The sequence below is a fragment of the Silurus aristotelis genome (genome assembly GCF_946808225.1).
Source record: "Silurus aristotelis genome assembly, chromosome: 15".
NCBI lineage: Eukaryota > Metazoa > Chordata > Actinopteri > Siluriformes > Siluridae > Silurus > Silurus aristotelis.
In genome coordinates, this window is record NC_139588.1 from 3,598,394 (window position 1) to 3,618,872 (window position 20,479).

At 41.4% G+C, this 20,479-nt stretch overlaps 1 protein-coding gene and 1 pseudogene across 2 annotated transcripts in view; both read right to left on the reverse strand.

The window, feature by feature from the left end:
* LOC310738441 (uncharacterized protein) overlaps positions 1-20,479 on the reverse strand; it is a gene marked incomplete at its 5' end in the record, with an annotated part of 500,089 nt that overhangs the window by 153,544 nt on the left and 326,066 nt on the right. The gene's annotated exons all lie outside the window — the stretch shown is intronic.
* The window catches only part of LOC310738051, a 118,894-nt pseudogene continuing 105,731 nt past the window's right edge, over positions 7,317-20,479 (reverse strand). Inside the window, exons 15-17 of the transcript XR_014538206.1 lie at positions 16,808-16,982; positions 16,042-16,215; positions 7,317-7,896 (exon numbers count right to left, since the gene is read on the reverse strand). The product of XR_014538206.1 is annotated as an uncharacterized misc_RNA (transcript). The remainder of the gene's footprint in view (positions 7,897-16,041; positions 16,216-16,807; positions 16,983-20,479) is intronic.

A 20,479-nucleotide genomic window follows, 5' to 3' on the forward strand; every position in this document is an offset into this window, starting at 1 on the left:
TTGTTCAGCTAACACAGTTTTTCTAGTTAAAATTACTTGAAATTATTTTCCAATGTGTCCCAATAAATTATGTTATCTGAAAATGTTTCTATGAGTTTTATGGACAAAGCTGTTTTGTTAGCATTTACACAATGTTATAAAATAAAACTATAACTGCAGACTTGAAGTTTTGTTTGTTTATTATCTTGAATGTCTTGAATACAAACAAGGTCAAACAATAGCCATACCTTTCAACAATGTCCACACGTACCTTACAAAATACACTGCAATCAATGAAAATTTTCAAACAAACAAAATAAATTAGAACAAATATAAATGAAATTCAAATAAAATAACACAAATAAAATGGCACAATAAAGAATCTGAAAAGATGAAAAATAAATGGACAATCAACAACAAAACAAATTAAATAAAAATGACATTGTAAGACATTATATTCACATTTCAACAACTCAGTTTAACAATTTATTTTATTAATTAACATTTTAACATTAAGATGCTAATATTTGTTTAATTCAAAAGATGCTCACACCAAAATGTCAACATTCCAATTAAGAGTTTACTTTTCACAGACTGTACCTTTGCAGAGCAGTAAGCCCCATTTTCATAACACCAAAAAACTAAAATTTTTAAAACAGCCTTAAAACATTTTCAAACATAGTTCAACAATTCACAGTTCAACAACGTTCACAGAAACAGCTTAGTTTTCAAACTGTACCCTTGCAGAGCATCGAGTGCCCATTTTCATAAACACCTTCTCAATTACCTCAAAAGTATATGTGAGTTCTTTTGGGTACTGAAAATGCAAGGCGAAGATAAGGCCAAACAGGTAAGCAACAGCAGATTGCAGGTCTGAAATGTCTTTCAGAACAACTTCCTCCTCCAAAACAACAGCAAAGTTTGTAATGGTAGGCAGTGTGCTAGAGGTGACATCATCCTCGGTTAGAACAAGAATTCCCATTTTCATCCCTCTGGTCTGTCAGTCTGCTGGAGATGTGTCCTAATAAAACAACAAATACATCATTATCAACTGATTTCAGTTTTCTATCTTTTTTCTGTGAAAAACACAGCTAATTATATGAAAGAACCAAATATAATAGTTTTAGTGGTTTATGAAGACTAAAATATTTGGTTTATGAAGTCCAAAATATTTCCGTGGTAAACATTTGACTTAATCTGCATGTGGATTAGATGTGGATGCAAATGCAATGTACATACAAACTGTCCTGTTATAACATGTTTGTATGCTATAATAGTTTTTAATCCTATTGACCTACATTGAATGAACAAAACACCTAACACATGCTTTATATCTTTGTATTCTAAATTGGTTGGACTATAACATGAGTTAGAGATAATATAAAGCTAAATACATAATAAAAGGTTTCATATCATTTAATAATACTAATTTACATTTAATTGCAAAAGATATAAAACTGGGATTGCGACATATTTTTACCTTGATAAGAACGTTTATGCAGAGCCGGTGCCAGACCATAACTAACTAATTAATCAGCAACAATAACTTGCAAAAACGAGGAATGAAAAACCAATACAGTGCAAGGGCACACACATACAACTAGTACACACTGTTAGCTCATTTACCGTATCGAAAAATCACAAAATCATTATGGTATCCAGCGTTCACAAACGCTTCCACACGGCTCGTGCCAACATTAAATTTACGACAGCAAAAAACCCCCCCCGCAGAATCAGCTTTTACGCTTACTCAAGCCAGTCTCGATTAATGTACCAACTAGACACAAAAAAAAAAGCAAGGTTTTTTTTTTTTGCCACCGAACAAGAGTGCAGGGTACTGTTTTAATTTTCTTAAATAGGTGGATTGATTCCGAGATCATCCACGGCCTGTAGATTTAAAAATTCCGCCTCGGCTCCATTCGCCCCAGTTTCCGAGCCATTTTCTAATATCCATATTTTAAATGATCCTTAAAATGTTGTGTAAAACACACGTTGTTAGCATCAAGAGTTTACTCCATGTACACATGCAAAAGATGCACTGAAACATGAGACACCGCAACGCAACCAATCAGAGAAACAGGTCTCTTTTCATTAGGAATTAACACACCAACTGTAGTTGCTCATTTTTATCACATTAGAAATAATGAAAAATTCAATGATTCATTTATTTCAATTATTTTTTATATATATTAAATGAATTAAAAACTGTGTAACGCAGCATAACAACCTCTTTGGGTTTGCCCCCCTTAACTGTCAGCCCGCTTGAGCACTTCAGGCATTACCGCCTCAATCACCGAGGAAACGCCCCCTCCCAACCAACTGCACGGAAATGGCGTCTAATTTTCTGGCACTTATAAGGACGCCTAAATCCTCCAGACAGTGCCAGATTGTCTTTAGGCTTGCCCTGATCACTTTCCAGCGTATTCTCTGTTTTGTTTGTTCTTTTGTTTCTGACCTGACCATTCTGTCCTCAGGTTTCCGGCTCGGCTCGGCTCGCGCCGAGCACGCGTAGGGGGGTTGATTTCAAACCCCCGGTCTGAAATCAACCCCCCTACGCGTGCACGCGCACAGTACCGTCGTATTTCCTGTAGATGGCACTAAAAACACGGAAGATTGTGTCAAATGTTTCCCTGGTCCTAACGCCAAAATATAAATTTGAAGGAAACTTATACAGCTTCCTGTAGATGGCAGAATAAACTCAGGAATGTAATCATTTGCTTTTAAAACCACCTGCGTGAATTCTAACCGCGTATTTATTTTGCGTTAATACCTAGACTTACTTAAATTACTCGGATACACAAGTAAAAAAAAAAAAAATTTAAATAGTTAATTTCCTTTCATTAACATGGACATCTCCCCCCCCTGCTTATTTCTTTTTCCTTCATACTCAGAGTTACCAAACTTGCTGTGAAAAAAATACTACATTTAATCTAAAAACATGGACAGCTGTATTATTTAGGGGGGTATTATTTAGGCAAGCTGAATGTAAACCCCCTGCCTGAATTCTACCCCCTTCTATTTCTTTTTCCTTTATACTCAGAGTTACCAAACTTGCTGTGATACACCTACACAAGTAATAATATTTAATGCACAAAGTTTTGTTCGATTTATACAGACAGCTCTATTTTTTAAAATGTACAAATATCCCAAGCTCATGCATGTAAAACTTGCAAAACCATACAAAATAAAAATCCACTACTAGAAGAGGTGTGTAAAAAGTGTTACTCCTTTAATTCTACGTTTGACAGGCATGACACAAAAAGTGCACTTGTGATGTCACCTGGATACATGATTGGTGATATTAAATTGTGATAGATAGTAAATAATCTTGCCCATAACAAAACAGTAATAATCAGTTATTATCACCACTTTTCTTCCCACAGACATGGCACAGTTGGCTCAGGTCATCTAAAATAACCAATTCAAGTGAGAAGATTATATGATTTGCACTGAATGTACAGTCAGTGAATGTACATTTAAAATGAACATTGCAAAAGTGTTGCAAAACGTTTGGTACAGGTAAATTTCTGCTAAACAAGCAGGTAGTCAAATGAGTTGGTGAGGATGATGGCAGATAGGTGTGGTGATTAAGAAGGATGTGCAGTTAATGACTAGCGAGGAAATGTAGAGAAGAGGCAGGCATTCTTAATGCTGAATGGTGATCATGTTGTGCTCTTTTTTTTTTAGAGGCTGCTATGATTTGTTCAGGATTAATTTAAGAATGTAAAAAAAAAAACAAAACAGCATTCATCTAAAATGGAAATCTTTTCTAAAATTATAAGCCTTCACAATCACTTTTTATTTATTTTACACGTCCTTGCTGAAAAAAGTATTCTATATTTTCAAAACAAAAAAAGAAAAATTCAACACTGACCCAAACTTGTAGTGTATTTTCTTTAAAAAAATTAAATAATAAATAAATAAAATTATATATATACATATATAATCAGCACTACTGTTTCCACCATTGATAATAAATCAGAATATTAGAATGAATTCTAAAGGCTTGTGTGACGCTTCAATCTGCAGAAAATTCAGCTTTGCATCATAGAAATAAATTATATTTTATAATATATTGAAATAGAAAACCATTATTTTACATTTGTATAGCATCTCACAACACATTATTATTTTTTTATATTTCAGTTTATTTTTGATCAAATAAATGCAGGCTTAATGAAAATCTTCTTTTAACAATATTTAAAATAGTAATTTTACGACTGATACTGTACATTACACATACCACTGTTTTGGAAAAGAGTGACCGCTATTTCCTTTGTCAAGTCTTCCACTCCTTCTTTTGTGTTAATTAAAACAATTGGCTCCTCTCAAAGTACAAATTCAGCAAACTAAAAGAGGAAAATAATAAAAGAAGCAATTTCATTATAAAGGGAAATAAAACACTATAATTACCAACTTAATTGTCCTTCTCCAAGATCATAAGTTCAGGGTAATTAAATAATTTATCTATTTTAAATCACTTACTTTCAAAGCAAAGATGCCACATGATGTGCTATCTTTCTGTTTTGGGTGAGGCAGTGTATCGCAGGACCACCTTGAAAAATTGCATCCCTTTTGTCACATAAAAGCCCTTAACATATCAAATCATCATGATTGTGATACTGGAATAAGTCATTTTCCTGTAGAGATGAATTTTGTACAGAAGCACATTTTTGGAATGAACAACTTCAAATACCTTGTTACATCCTGGCATTGTCTCACTTTTGCTGAACTTTCTCCCAGAGGATCTAGGAACAAAGCCCTCCTTTGAGATGGCAGCATAACCTTTTAAGATTTTAAACAGTAATGAATTTATATTTTAGATAATGAAGAGATTGACATGCATTTAATATTAACAATTTATGTTTAAATGAAGTTTCTTGTAGGTAAAATGGCTTCATAAACATTATAATAAAAAGTTAAACAACCTCTTTTTGAAGGAATCTACTTTGTTTTGTATATTCTCCAGACACCTTGTTTTGCACTTGCTGGGACAGCTACATCCTTAACTTATCTGCCCCATTTACTCTGGTAATTTGTTGTTTCTTTTAATATTAACTGTTAATGTTATTTTGGTAAATCTACCTTAAAAAAGAAGCTTAAAAGTTTACCACCTAACATTTAATCAAATGGCATACAGTATGCAGAACACAATATTGGAAGTTATTTCCAAGGTTTAAAATATAATGTCTAAGAACACTTCATTTGTTTACCACAACTGTCCAGTGGTGGTGGTCATTCACAATGCCAATGAGATACTTGTACATTGTGGGATCAACCTGAAATTTAAAAAGAGGACTGAAATATGTTCGAATTTAATGTTTCATAATTGGTACATAAATAAACCAGAGCAAACCAACCTTTAATTTGGATTTGTTTCCATTCCAAATTTTCGTCATTTCATACGAGTCAATTTGGAATGCCTGCTCTTTTGGTTGTGCATTAAAACGCCTCACAAGAAGAAATATGTATGCATTAATAACCTTAAACAAGGAAACAAAACAGTGTGGTGTTAGCAGTGGATGTTAACATTTGATATCTACAGTTTCAACCACAAAACATTTTAAAATGCTAAAAAAATCTTACCTCACTTTTAAGCTCATTACTTGGAGCGGTTTTGTTAATGTCTGCAAAAAATATTTTATACGGCCCAATTCTGGAAAGCAACACATATGCATTTTTTTCCTGCCCATGCCTCTTGAACAACTGTATTGATAAATCTCATAAGAAAATAATAAGTATGAGAAAACATGATAGCTTTCATTAGTTTATAACTCTTCTTCTGCTGACTTACTGCTGATGAGGCGGTGCTGTACTGCTTTTGCTCTAGTGGTAGGTGATGATGGCACAGATACAGAGACAGGTGATGCAGCTCTTTTGGAGATGGCAGGTGATAGTGAAACCTTTGGGGAGACAGGTGATGCAGCTCTTTTGGGGATTGCAGGTGATGGTGAAACCCTTGGGGAGACAGGTGATGCAGCTCTTTTGGAGATGGCAGGTGATGGTGAAACAGATACAGCGGTGGTGACATATGACTTTTTCTTGTCACTTTTGAGATTGCAGGTGATTCAGCAGTTGGACAGGTTTTTTGTGATGAATTTGTGTCTGTTGATCTGGATACAATCTTGTGTGGAATGCGTGGCATCTTCTCAATATATAATCTTAAGTGGTCAATATTGATTCTTGGCAAAATAACCCCTCTCTCATCTATCAGATCAGCATTCTTGCCTTTAATGTCTTTAATTGGTTATGGACCTAAAAAATTTGGTTTTAATTTTCCAACTTTTCTCTGCTGGCTCCGGACATTACATCTCCACACCTTGTCACCCACAGAGAATTTCACTTTCTTTGCTTTATATTCTTTATTTGTCTTTTTTTTTTTTTTTGGCCCGAGCGGTGTGGGTAAGTGCAGTTTTTAAAGAACTTCATTGAGTTTCAGGACGTCCTCAGTCATTTGTTCAATTCCCACCACAGCTTCAACAGAGCTGTCGATCACCGTTAAGGTTAAGGTTTAACCTTCACTATGGCCACTTTGGCAGGGAGTTGAACAGTATTTAAAAGGTCGTCTATGAGATTAAAATGTGCTATGGGCTTTCCATCAGCTGTTTTAAAGTGTCTTTGCTTCCATGTTTCAGCAAAATCATGCACAACACCATAAGTAGACTTAGAATCAGTGTATATAGTCACTACTTTACCTTAAAACAACTGACATGCTCTTGTAAGTGCCACCAACTCTGCAGCTGTGTGCAGATGTGTATGGTAATGATTTAGCTTCAACTATTTCATCAGGTAATCTTACAACCGCATTTTCACATACACATCATTAGAAGGTTCTGAACATAAATATCTACATATAGGCAATCCCCCTCTTCCAGGGTCATATCTAAAAGATCAGACCTACAAGAGGTCTCTTGTTCAATGTGTTTAAGGCAATTATGTGTGTCGTCAAAACCATCTAAATCTATAAAGTCTAGCAGATCACGCAGAGCTACTACAGCTGAATGCAGCTGAGAAGAGGTTTAATGGTCAAGTTTTCTGTCTTCAAGAGTGTGGTTTCATAACCAGATCTACGTCGTGCTGTCATATGTTCTGTGTTGAAAACATATGACAGCTAAACTAAACTAAAGCAAGACTTACCATAAGTAAATGAATTAACAGGAGGAGCAGCTCAGTGAGGAAATGTCCAGTGGATAATTAAACTAATATACAGTCATCACGCTAAACCATATGATATCATCTACATCTCCATGGTTACGCAATGAGACACTTCCGAGCAAAGAATGCAGTAACGTCAGATCCGGTGTTATTTTGTGAATGCAATGTGCTTTCGTAGATAATAAACATTTAAAATAAAACTTTATTCGTGGGGAAATTTCCAAAAAGTGGTGTAGAAAGAAAGAAAGAAAGAAAGAAAGAAAGAAAGAAAGAAAGAAGAGTAAATAAAACTCCATTTATTTTTCTTCTATACTTTATATAAAATGATTATAGTTTTATGGGTGTTTTTGTAGGAAATATTATATAATACATCATATACATCCAGGTGTGTGTGTGTGTGTGTGTGTGTGTGTGTGTGTGTGTGTGTGTGTGTGTGTGTGTGTGTGTGTGTGCGTGTGTATGCAGGCATTAAAGATAGCACTGGTCCCATACTGGGTTGATCACCTGATACTAGTAAGAAATGGAGATCAGATCAGAGAGAAAATAAAGAATGGATTGGGTCTGATCCTGTAGCATAAAGATAGAAACTCTATTAAATACTAACTAAAGGACAAAGTAATACATGTGATTTGGACTCCTTCTGCTCTTGGCTTTTTCACAACAACTCCTCAGATCCTGTAGATAAACGTGTTCTCGGTTTGCAGACACGGAAATGCAGGAACACTGGAGTCTTCACACACAATTGTTCATCACCATTAAACACTAGAAGAGAAAGAAGTGAATCAGTAACAGAAAACTAGAAGGTGGTGTTTGATGATCAGCAGCAGGTAATTATCTCTGCTTCAAGGAAACCAGGATTTGATTCCAGTGTATCATTTGTCCTTCAACATTTCTTCATGCTTATATAATATCTTTGGTAGAACAGTGAGAACAAATGAGAAGGTGCAGAAGATGGAAGAGAAACATGAGCAGATATTTGCATCACATCACTGCACTTCTCCAATCCCAGGCTGTAGAGTTTTTGCTGCTTTTAATAAAGATCACTGCTGTGGAGCTTCTCTCTTGTTCTACATGGATATTAAGTGCAGACTTTAAGAACAAGCTGAGGGGGATTTTACAGGAATGATAGAAGACATGGTGTGGAGGTGGAGAGATAAAAGCACTGTCTGAGTGAGGAAACCAGCTGCTTACAGGAAATCCAATATTTGTGGCAATAAAAGTTGATCATCATCTAATAAATAATGCCGATGTGCTAAATAATGTAGTAAATAACGCTAATGTAGTACCGTATTTTCCGGACTATACGCCGCAACTTTTTTCCCACGTTTTGAACCCAGCGGCTTAAACAATGAAGCGGCTAATATATGGATTTTTGCTGGGTTTTTCCCGGTTTCACAAACTGCAAGGCAAAAAACTGAGCCCAATTACAATAAACCAATAAAATTGCCGAACGGGTTTAAGGTGAACCAATGAAATTCTTTATATTAAATCAGATGTGCTCCCACTGAATAAATATGGATGATGTTCCTTTGATGTTTGACCTGCCGCTCACTCGGACTGTCTACAGGAAAGGAGAATTATTCGTCACGCTGAAAACAACCGGGCATGAAAACACGCACTTTACCTTTGTTCTGAGCTGTAAATAACACTACGGTAAATAACACTAATAACGCTAATGTAGTAAGTAGCGCTAATGAGCTAAATAACGCTAATGTGCTAAATAACGCTAATGTAGTAAATAACACTAATGTAGTAAATAACACAGATGTAGTAAATAACGCTAATGTAGTAAATAACACTAATGTAGTAAATAACGCTAATGTAGTAAATAACACTAATGTAGTAAATAACACTGATGTAGTAAATAACACTAATGTGATAACACTAATGTATTAAATAACGCTGAATACTGTTCAACTCCCTGCCAAAGTGGCCATAGTGAAGTGTGTAAAAACGTATCTTGACTAAATTTGTGTTGTTAAAAGTTTTAATTTAAATTTTTATTTATGTTTAATAAAAAGTTATCAGTGCATCATGAGAAATTAACCATATAAAAGAAATAATTAATGAAATCATTGTTTCTATTTTCAATTTTGTATATATTATATATGTATGGTTAAATTCTATACAATGTTATAAAATTGAGTGGAAAATATTAATTTGAATTAGTCAAAGAAAATGAATATAAAATTAAAATAAAAAAATGGTATTTAAAATATATAGTCATTTATAATATGTTTAATGTAAATAATTATGTAAATAATGAAACCAACAGTAACAATAACAGTAACAGGTCATTCATTCATTCATTTTCTCCCGTTTATTCGTAATTCGGTAAAAATAAGTCGCGGGGGCAGCAGTCTAAGCAGGCCCCCGCCTTCGACTGCGGCCCAATCCTCACAGCACCGTCCCTTACGGTCCCTCCTGCAGGTGGTGAGCCCACGGGAAGGCGGCTGCTTACTGATCATTTCTTTTTAAACGAGTGGCTGAATGTGTGGCATGTCAGGCCACTAAAGCATCAATTGAAAAAAAGTTAAAAGGTTAAGAGTTAAAAGGTCAAAATTACACCTATACAGGTAATCTATCTATCTGTCTGTCTATCTATCCATCTATCCATCCATTCCTCCCTGACACCCAGAACACGTTATATTTAATTGCACATGTATGTAATAGAATACTTACATAATTTACTAAATATTTTTATCAAATTGTAATTTTTATCATATTTTTTGCAAGGTCACACAACCCTTCAAACTTTTGGTGATGGATCTGATGGGGAAACTCGCTTGCACAGACAGTGGCAATCAATATATATGAGTAATAATTGATTACTTGACCAAATGGCAACAGTCTTATCCACTCAGAAGTAAGTCTGCAGAGGAGGTCACAAACTGTATTATCAAGTTTTTCAATCAGTTTGAGGCACCAAAACGCATACTCACAGACCAAGGGAGGGAGTTTGTTAATCAGGTAAATCCAAGCTGTAACATACCATACAGTGCTCAAATCTACCTTGAAAAATATTTACCTATATTGACAATAATTAAATAACAATTTTGTTTTATAATCAGATCAACCAAAATGTGTCAAATTCTTGGCATCAAAAGGAGTTTGTGCTCACCCTATCATCCCCAGACCAACGGTCTAGTCAAAAGGATGAATGGAACCATACAGAGATACTAAATTTATACATCAATTTTAACACAAAGATCCTTAAATTTTTTTACATCCACCTATATGAAAATTTAATGTGTTTATTGCAGAACTATAATGGCGTTTGTAAGGATTGTTAGAAACCAAGTAAATACACAGGTATTTATATATATATATATATATATATCTCTTCTGCTAAAACTATTTAAATGTTAATTATTTGTTTAAGGGCTCTCTGCAAATTGGTTTCCAAAAAACCGAAGCAGTGGGATGAACACCTTGATGCTGTTATGTTTGGACTAAGGACCAAAAAACTTTTAAAATCTTTTTATATGATGTTTGGTCGTGAGGCACGATACCCTTCTCAGGTCCCAGAAGATTATCAGGTGGGTTGTCTTCTATGTTTGTTTAATTTTTATTTGCATGTATCGTATTCAGTTAACAATGGTAGCCACATCGGGCACCAAAGGAGCTTTTTTTATCTGCCTTTAAGACAGAATTAATCGGTGTGTTATATGGTGAATGTGTCTCGATCAAAACACCTTGTGACAATAAATTGTCAATAACTGGAACAATGCCAACATTCTTCTCTTTCGACAATGGATATTGTTTAACAAAAATCGGACGGTGTGTTTTTAATGAGTGTATGATACGGTTTTACCTGGATTAAACCTGCCTCATCTTTGTGAGAGGCCCATAATTTAAGGTTAACTTCACCTAAACTTGGTTCATCAGGCACGACTTCTGTACTACCCTGGAAGAAATCTTCCGGATGTGGCTGTGGCTCAGTTAAAAGCATGAGGACAGAAGGAAAAACAGTGAGACATTGGATTAAAAAAACAGAATTTCCATTCCCATTTTGTGCTTCATATCTCTTCCTAAAAGGCGAGTTTGGAATTATTGTAAAGCTATTATATAAATTTGTACCAGTCGGTGTCACCACAGGCAAAAGGTGAGTTACAGGACATGAAATTGGAACTCTATCTATTCCCTAATAGATGAACTTCCCCTTTTTCCTAGGACCTCCTCCTTGAGTTTAGTGCTGAGGCTGGAATGCACCACTTCCTGTTGCAGTGCAAAGCATAAAGGGTTAACTTAACCTGAAGCATAGCAGAAACCTCTAGCAGCATGTAAATCTCTATGGAAAAGTATCTAGATGTGACACAATTTCACTCCATAATGCCAAATGATCTAAATAAGTATTAGTCCAAAAACCAGCACATTTAAAATCTTTGGGATTTTCTTCCGGCAGTTAGCGAGAAATGTTATGACCCATAATCTTTACACAAAACAAAGAACAGACACACAACACTTAACACACAGACAATACACAAAACACATAACACTCAGACAATACAGCTGCGCAGGCACCAGGGAGATCACAGTCTTCAAACAAAAAGGAAATCCAGTCTCTCCAATTGGATCACAAATTTTGTAGATTTGGAGAAAAAATAGACTTTAAAGCCAAAACAAGATTGAAGTCTTTTGAAAAATTTTAAAGTCTTTTCAAAATGTAAGTTTTTCTTTAGTTCCTTTTCTCTTTAGTTCCTTTTCTCACTTTTTTGTATTTTTCTTAAAACAATTAATGTTTCATTTATCTATTTTTTTTTTTTCGGGCATATAAAAAATTATCGTGGATTCTTTTGGATACTTCAGACAATATCGCCTATATTAGACAGACCGTAAAAAACGTCTTCTAATCTTGCATCTTACATCTAAGGTGAGGAAACCAATGTCGCGACGAAATCATCCCACCAAAGGAAATTATCATTAATTAAACAATTAATGCATAACCAAGACACGAACACACATGCAGCCCTATTAGCTGGCAAACGGGACAATCCCCGCAAACAAGGGAATACATTAAATTCTCCTTGATGCGTGATCTCCCTCTGGATATTGTCGGAAAGTATCTCGCTTCTGACACCAAAACTGTTAGATTTTTATCATGCCCAAAACGAAACTTGGAGAGATTTTCCATACGACCTTTGATGCTCCGTAGTGCCTTTCTGATATCAGGGAAGAAGAAATACACAGCACACAGAATGTAGCAATGTTTCCTCTCTTCGGTTTATTGCAGGTGGCAGACACGTATTTATACACACAGGATGATACAGTCCACGCGCACACACACACGAACACGCACACACATATTGGGGAGAAAGCTGACCTTAAGTGTTTCCTGTTTAGACAAGAGGATATACCAGTCAGAGATTTATGAGCCCAGATAAGACTCTCTGTTTACCTTAGTCTATAGACTAACATCCTATAGACACTGAACGGACAAAGGAATGTGTGTGAGATAGTGTGAAAACAGTTTTAACACTAACAGTAGTAAATAACACTGATGTAGTAAATAATGCTAATGTAGTAAATAACACTCTTCTTCTTCTTCTTCTTTCGGCTGCTCCCATTAGGGGTCGCCACAGCGGATCATCCGTCTCCATACCACCCTGTCCTTTATATCTGCCTCTTTTACACCAACTACCTGCATGTCTTCCCTCACCACATCCATGAACCTCCTCCTTGGCCTTCCTCTTTTCCTCCTACCTGGTGGCTCCAACTTCAGCATTTTTCTACCAATATAATTCATGTCCCTTCTCTGCACATGTCCAAACCATCTCAATCTCGCCTCCCTCACCTTGTCACCAAAACATCCTACATGTGCTGTCCCTCTAATAAACTCATTTCTAATCTTGTCCATCCTCGTGACTCCCAACGAAAACCTCAACATCTTCAGCTCTGCTACCTCCAGCTCCACCTCCTGTTTTTTACTCAATGCCACTGTCTCTAATCCATACAACATCGCAGGTCTCACCACAGTCCTATAAACTTTCCCTTTCATTCTTGCAGATACTCTTCTATCACAAATCACTCCTGTCACTCTTCTCCACCCACTCCACCCTGCCTGCACTCTTTTCTTTACTTCCCTAACACACTCTCCATTACTTTGCACTGTTGACCCCAGGTACCTGAACTCCTCCACCTTCTCCACCTCTTCTCCCTGCAACCGCATCACTCCACTGCCCTCCCTCTCATTCACACACATGTACTCTGTCTTACTCCTACTGACTTTCATTCCCCTTCTCTCCAGCGCATATCTCCACCTCTCCAGGCTCTTCTCAACCTGCTCTCTACTCTCACCACAAATCACAATATCATCTGCAAACATCATAGTCCAGGGAGACTCCTGTCTGACCTCGTCCGTCAACCTGTCCATCACCACTGCAAACAGGAAAGGGCTCAGGGCCGATCCTTGATGCAGTCCAACCTTCACCCTGAACCAGTCTGTCGTACCTACTGCACACTTTACTGCCGTCACACTGTCCTCATACATGTCCTGCACCACCCTCACATACTTCTCTGACACACCTGACTTCCTCATACAATACCACAACTCCTCTCTCGGCACCCTGTCGTACGCTTTCTCTAAATCCACAAATACACAATGCAGCTCCTTCTGTCCCTCTCTATACTTCTCCATCAACATCCTCAAAGCAAATAAGGCATCTGTGGTGCTCTTCCTCGGCATGAAACCATACTGTTGCTCACAGATGGTCACCTCTTCTCTCAGCCTGGCTTCCACTACTCTTTCCCATAACTTCATGGTGTGACTGATCAACTTAATTCCCCTGTAGTTACTGCAGGTCTGCACATCTCCCTTATGCTTAAAGATCGGTACCAGCACACTCCTTCTCCATTCCTCAGGCATCCTCTCCCCTTCCAGAATCCTGTTAAACAATCTGGTTAAAAACTCCACTGCCATCTCTCCTAAACATCTCCACGCTTCTACCGGTATGTCATCTGGTCCAACCGACTTTCCATTTTTCATCCTCTTAATCGCTGCTCTCACTTCCTCCTTACTAATCCTATCTACATCCTGCTTCACCAACTCCACATCCTCCAACCTTCTCTCTCTCTGATTTTCCTCATTCATCAGCTGCTCAAAATACTCCCTCCATCTTCTCAACACACTCTCCTCACTAGTCAACACATTTCCCTCTCCATCCTTTATTGCTCTAACTTGCAGTACATCCTTCCCAGCTCGGTCCCTCTGCTTGGCCAATCGGTATAAATCCTTTTCTCCTTCCTTAGTGTCCAACCTCTTATACAGTTCCTCATATGCCTTTTCCTTGGCTTTCGCCACATCCCTTTTAACCTGCTGCCGCATCTCCTTGAACTCCTGCCTACTCTTCTCATCACTCTGTCGATCCCACTTCTGTTTTGCCAATCTCTTTCCCCTAATGCTCTCCTGCACTTCCTCATTCCACCACCACGTCTCCTTGTCTTGCTTTCTATTTCCAGATGTCACACCAAGTACTTTTCTAGCTGCCTCCCTCATCACTCCTGCAGTAGTTGCCCAATCATCCGGCACCTCTTCACCACCACCAAGCCCCTGTCTGACCTCTTCCCTGAACCTCACACTACACTCTTCCTCCTTCAGTTCCCACCATCTTATTCTTCTTTCAAACCTTACTTTCCTCCTCTTCTTCTTCGCTTCCAAAACCATCCTACAGACCACCATCCGATGCTGTCTAGCTACACTGTCCCCTGCCAACACCTTACAGTCTCCAATCTCCTTCAGGTTGCATCTCCTACACAGAAGATAATCCACCTGTGTGCACCTTCCTCCACTCTTATACGTCACCCTATGATCCTCCTTCTTCTTAAAATACGTGTTCACCACTGCCATTTCCATCCTTTTAGCAAAATCTACCACCATTTGCCCTTCCACATTCCTAACCCTAACACCATACCTACCCATCACCTCCTCATCACCTCTGTTCCCTTCACCTACATGCCCATTAAAGTCTGCCCCAATCACCAATCGTTCTTTCCTAGGTACACCATCTACCACTTCATCTAATTCACTCCAGAATCTTTCTTTCTCCTCCATCTCACAGCCAACTTGTGGAGCATAGGCACTGATGACATTTATCATCATCCCTTCAACTTCCACCTTCACGATCATCACCCTATCAGAAACTCTCTTCACCTCCACTACACTCTTACTGTACGCTTCCTTCAGAATCACCCCTACACCATTTCTCTTCCCATCCACACCATGATAAAACACTTTAAACCCACCTCCAATGTTCCTGGCCTTACTCCCTTTCCACTTGGTCTCCTGAACACACAACACATCTACCTTTCTCCTCTCCATCATATCAGCTATCTCTCTCCCTTTACCCGTCATAGTACCAACATTTAAAGTACCAACCCGAACCTCTACTCTCCTACACTGCTCCTTTTCCTGCCGTCTCTGTAGACGCCTTCCTCCTCTCCTTCTCCTTCTTCGGCCAACAGTAGCCCAATTTCCACCGGTACCCTGTCGGCTAACGATACCTGTGGCGGTCGTTGTTAACCCGGGCCTCGACCGATCCGGTATGAAATTCTCATTTGTGATCCGCATATTTGATTTGGCACATGTTTTACGCTGGATGCCCTTTACTAACGCAACCCTCCCCATTTACCCGGGCTTGGGACCGGCACTAAGAGTACACTGGCTTGTGCCCCCCTAATGGCTGGGTTGTAGTAAATAACACTAATGTAGTAAATAACACTAATGTAGTAAATAACACTGATGTAGTAAATAACACTAATGTGATAACACTAATGTAGTAAATAACACTAATGTCGTAAATAAACAGTAATGTGATAAATAACACTAATGTAGTAAATAACACTAATGTAGTAAATAACACTAATCATTACATCAGTTTCAGTGTTTATATAAAACAGATTATTACTCACTTCGGTGTCTGTAGTTTGTAACGTTCATCATCCTTCAGATCAGAGAGACACTTCACTCCTGAGTCTACTACTTTATTCCCAGTCAGATTCAGTACTCTCAGGTGTGAGGGGTTTGATCTCAGAGCTGAAGCGAGAGCAGCACAGCCTTCATCTGATACTCCACAATCAAACAACCTGCAGATACACAATGACACACACTTCACTCTCTCAGTTTCTACACATTACACATCCTGTGTGTGTTTTGAAATGAGTGGTGTGGATGGATGGATGGATGGATGGATGGATGGATGGATGGATGGATAGATGGATGGATGGATGGATGGATTATAGCACAAATATAAACAATAGATTGTGTAAATGAGAGAATTCAGATAAATAAAGTGAATATTGAAACGGTTTATTCAAGACAAGAACAAGTATGTTACTAAACAGTGTGTGTGTGTGTGTGTGTGTGTGTGTGTGTGTGTGTGTGTGTGTGTGTGTGTGTGTGTGAGAGAAAGAGAGAGAGAGAGACACACACAGAGAGTGTGTGTGTGTGTGTGTGTGTGTGTGTGTGTGTGTGTGTGTGTGTGTGTGTGTGTTGTGATTGTGTGTGTGTGTGTGTGTGTGTGTGTGTGTGTGTGTGTGTGAAAGAGAGAGCACGAGTGAGTGTGTAGGTGTGTGTAAGTGTGTGTGTCTGAACCTAAAAGCTTTGCTTCAGTCTCACTATTAGAGAATGTGTGTTACTGAGGAGCAGGTCATGTGACTCTCAGAGAGATGATCTTACCTCAGTTTCTCCAGTTTACAGTGAGGATTCTCCAGTACAGCAGAGAGACACTTCACTCCTGAGTCTCCTACTTTATTCCCAGTCAGATATAGTTCTCTCAGGTGTTGAGAGGTTTGATCTCAGAGCTGAAGCGAGAGCAGCACAGCCTTCATCTGATACTCCACAATACTCCAACCTGCAGATACACAATGACACACACTTCACTCTCTCATTTTCTACACATTACACATCCTGTGTGTGTTTTGAAATGAGTGGTGTGGATGGATGGATGGATGGATGGATGGATGGATAAATGTGTGGATGGATGGATGGATGATAGCAGAAATATAAACAATAGATTGTGTAAATGAGAGAATTCAGATAAATAAACTGAATATTGAAACGGTTTATTCAAGACAAGAACAGGTCTGTTACTTTTAGAGAGAAAGTGAGCGTTCGGGAAGCACTTGACACAGCCGATGCTGTCGCTCCTGTTCGGGGGCTGTATACGGATGAGGGCAGAATGCCTGCAACACGACAGGACGTGAGGGAGCCGAAGGTACCTTAGGCACGTACCCAGGTTTTGGGTAGAGAAACGCCCTGGTCATGCCAGGGGCAAACTCCAGGCGGGACGGGGCCACGGACAGAGCCTGCAGATCCCCGATCCTCTTCAGGGAGGAAACCGCCAAGAGGAAGGTGGTCTTGATCGACAGAAACCTAAGGGCCACATCGGCTAACGGCTCAAAGGGGGGCTCAGACAGAGCCGCCAGCACAACAGCCAGATCCCAGACAGGCACTCTGGGTCGTGTCCCGGGCCTCAGCCTCCGGGTGGCGTGGAGGAAACGTGTCACCAGTGGGTGCCTACCCAGCAACCGCCCCGTAGGCGGGGTGCCATAAGCCGCGATGGCGGACACGTTAAACCTTGAGGGTCGAAGGGGACAACCCTGCGGCAAACTGTTCCTGCAAAAGCTTCAGAACTGAACCGACTGGGCAGTTAACTGAGTCCAAGCCATGGTGCTCACACCAACACGTGAACAGTCGCCACCGTGCAGCATACGACCTCCTCGTGGAGGGAGCCCTCGAGTGGAGAAGGGTGCCAACTACCTCGATAGAAAAACCAGCCGCTACGAACTGTGCCCCCTCAGGGGCCACAGCCACAGCCTCCACAACTCTGGGCGGGGGTGAACCAGGGTTCCGCTAGCCTGTGAGAGGAGATCCCTCCTGGGAGGAATTTTCCACGGAGGGCCCTCGAGCAGGGACACCAGATCCGCAAACCACGGCTTGCCCGGCCAACGAGGCGTTACCAGGAGGAGACGGACTCCGTCCCGGCGAACTCTCTCCAGAACTCCAGGGAGCAGAGTGATCAGGGGAAAGGCGTACAGGCGTAGCCTCGGCCACGACTGCACCATGGCATCCAGCCCTAACGGGGCTGGGTGAGAGAGAGAGAACCAGAGGGGACAGTGCGAGGTCTCCTGGGTCGCAAAGATCCACCTGGGCTCTGTAGAACCTCCGCCATATGAGCTCCACCGCCTCGGGGTGGAGTCGCCATTCCCCAGGCCTCGGGTCCTGCCTCAACAGGGCATCTGCTCTGACATTCAACCGACCCGGGATGTAAATGACCCTTAAAGATAGGAGCCTGTCCTGAGACCATAAGAGGGCCGCTCGCGCTAGCTTGTACAAGGGGCGAGATCAGAGACCCCCTGGTGGTTGATGTAAGAGACCACCGCAGTATTGTCTGTCCGGACCAACACATGGCGATCTCTCAGGGCCGGGAGGAAGTGCTGTAACCCCAAAAACACTGCCATCATCTCCAGGCAATTTATGTGCCACAAGAGACGTGGGCCGCTCCACAGACCCTAGGCGGAGTGGCCACTCATGACCGCTCCCCACCCCGTGAGGAAAGCGTCCGCCGTCAGCGTCGCGCAATGGCACGGAGCCCCCAGCCACGGGACAAGAAAGGTCGGTCTTTCCACACATCGAAGGCTCGAAGGGGTATGCCACGAGACCTCGATAGCACGTTGCGGGTTTCCCCTGAGGGAGAACCCCCTGCCCCCCGGATCCACCACTGGAGGGGCCTCATGTGCAGGAGCCCGAGCGGAACTATGCTGGTGCCACGCCCCCAAAGGCAAACCTCAGGAACCTCCTGTGTGCAGGAAGGATGGCGACGTGAAAGTACGCGTCCTTCAGATCTATCGTGACGAACCAGTCCCCGGACCTGATCTGAGTCACGACCCCCTTGAGGGTGAGCATCCTGAACCTGAGCCTCCTGAGAGAGCGGTTCAAGGAGCGAAGATCTAGAATGGGACGCAACCCGCCATCCTTCTTCGGACCGATGAAGTACGGGCTGTTGAAGCCTGACTCTTAAACCGAGGGGGGGACCACCTCAATGGCCCCTTTTCCCAGGAGTGTGCGCACTTCTCGTTCCAGGACCAGAGCCTGCTCGGGCCCCACCAGGGTGGGACACATCCTGTTGAAACGGGGAGGAGAGGACGCGAACTGGATCGCGTAACCGCCCTCTATGGTCCGCAGGACCCACCGGGAGACTTCTGGCAGCCCCTCTCATGCCGCCAGAAAGTTCCTTAGGGGAACCTCGGGGCTGGCCTCTGACCCACTCAGAGCAGCTGGGGCGGGGCCCTGCAGCTGATGACACCTCGTGAGAGGCGGCGGGTCTCCCCCATCCGTACCAAGACTCTGGGCCGAAGTGGAGGGAGATGCCCACTGGAGGGAGGCCGTGCTCTGAAGCACATCCTGTGGCAGAGCCAACGGCCCACCCCCCTGGTGGTGCGGGGGAGGGACGGGCACCGTAGCGTGAGGTGTATACCGTCCCCTCGACCGAAGATCGTCAGGATCTCCGCACCACGGCCCGTTTGTTGGAGGCGAGGGTGACCCTCAGGTCACCTTGCTCCTTCTTGGGCCCAGAAGCTCTGTTTCTGGGCTTCGCGTGCCCGGAAGGACCAGGCTGGGGCTGCCGCCGACCAGCCCCACGTGAACGGCGAGGGAGGTACTGCTGAAACGCAGCCGATTGCTTCTTAGACTCCTGAAACCTGTTCACGACCGCCGTCACCGCGTCGCCAAACAGGCCAGGAGGAGCCATCGGTGCTTTTAAGAGCACAGCCCGATCCTTGTCTGGGAGGTCAGACAAGGTGAGCCACAGATGCCTCTCTGTGGCCACCAGGGCCACCATGGACCAACCAACGGCCCGCGCCGTGTGCTTCGTGGCCCTAAGGGTTAAGTCGGCAGCGCGACGTAACTCCTTAACATTAGTGGTCCCAGGGCTAATTCCCTCATCCAGATCATGTAGCAGATCAGCCTGGTATGCCTGTAACACACCCATGGTGTGGAGACAACCTGCAGCCTGACCTGCTGCCGCATAAGCCTTCCCTACTAAAGCCGATGTAGCACGTAGCGGTTTAGTAGGGAATACTACTTTAGCCTTTAGTGACGATGCTACGCTTGGAGAGAGATAGCTGGCTAGCGTCTCTTTAACATGCGGCATCGCCCTGTAGCCGCACGCATTAGCCCCAACCACGTTCTCGTAGAGCGAGGAGTGACGAGAAGAAGTGCGCGCTGAGTACGGGTCTGCATCACTGAGTCTGCATATCCCATTTGTGTTCCAAGCTTTAAAACCAGAGTCTGACAGACTTGGTGCAAACTCTGGGTTATTGTAAATGGGAGTTAGAGAAGAAGACCATT